This window comes from Eubalaena glacialis, chromosome 2 (genome assembly GCF_028564815.1).
Source record: "Eubalaena glacialis isolate mEubGla1 chromosome 2, mEubGla1.1.hap2.+ XY, whole genome shotgun sequence".
In the NCBI taxonomy this organism is placed as follows: Eukaryota; Metazoa; Chordata; class Mammalia; order Artiodactyla; family Balaenidae; genus Eubalaena; species Eubalaena glacialis.
In genome coordinates this window covers 192,906,477-192,907,596 of record NC_083717.1, presented here as the reverse complement: position 1 = coordinate 192,907,596, position 1,120 = coordinate 192,906,477, and the positions used below count along the sequence as shown (strand labels likewise).

Sequence of the window (1,120 nt, the reverse complement as noted above, 5' to 3'; positions counted from 1 at the left end):
ACAGATGAATGGATAAAGAAGTTGTGGTACATATATGCAATGGAATACTACTCAGCCATAAAAAGAACAAAATAATGCCATTTGCAGCAACATGGATGGACCTAGAGACTATCATACTAAGTGAAGTAAGCCAGACAGAGAAAGACAAATAGTATATGCTATCACTTATATGTGGAATCTAAAATATGATACAAATGAACTTATTCACAAAACAGAAACAGACTCACAGACATAGAAAACAAACGTATGGTTACCAAAGGGGAAAGGGGAGGAGGGATAAATTAGGAGTTTGGGATTAGCAGATACAAACTACTGTATATAAAATAAACACTCTTTTGCCGAGGACCTGCCAACATGGGCCATGTTTGCACCAAAACCGTGAAGAAGGCGGCCCGGGTCATCATTGAGAAGTACTACACTCATCTGGGCAACGACTTCCATACCAACAAGCAAGTGTGCTTTATTCCCAGCACGACGCTCTGCAACAAGATAGCAGGCTATGTCTGATGAAGCAGATTCAGAGGGGCCCAGTGAGAGGTATCTCCATCAAGCTGCAGGAGGAGAGAGAGAGAAGAGATAATTACGTGCCTGAGGTCTCAGCCCTAGATCAGGAGATCATTGAAGTAGATCCTGACACTAAGGAAATGCTGAAGCTGTTGGACTTGGGCAGTCTGTCCAACCTGCAGGTCACTCAGCCTCCAGCTGGGGTGAATTTCAAAGCGCTGTGTGGAGCCATTTGACTCTTCCTGCTGTGCTGTGATACCTTCAATACACCTCAGACAACAACAACAACAAGAAAAAGATAAACAGCAAGGTCCTTCTGTACAGCACAGGGAACTATATTTAATATCCTGTAATAAACCATAATGGAAAAGAATATGAAAAATAATATATATACATATATATCTGAATCACTTTGCTGTACACCAGAAATTAACACAACATTGTAAATCAACTATGCTTCAATAAAACTTTTTAAAAATTTAAAATGGGGCAGAGGACCTGAATAGACATTTCTCCAAAGAAGATACGTAAATGGCCAATAAACACATCAAAAAATGCTCACCACCATTAGTCAGGAGAGGAATGCAAATAAAAACCACAGTAAGATCCCACACCC

General features: G+C 40.4%; 1 pseudogene; it reads left to right on the top strand.

The window, feature by feature from the left end:
- The first annotated feature begins 354 nt into the window (after positions 1-354).
- LOC133085719 (small ribosomal subunit protein eS17-like) lies at positions 355-740 on the top strand (annotated as a pseudogene).
- The last annotated feature ends 380 nt before the right edge of the window (positions 741-1,120 follow it).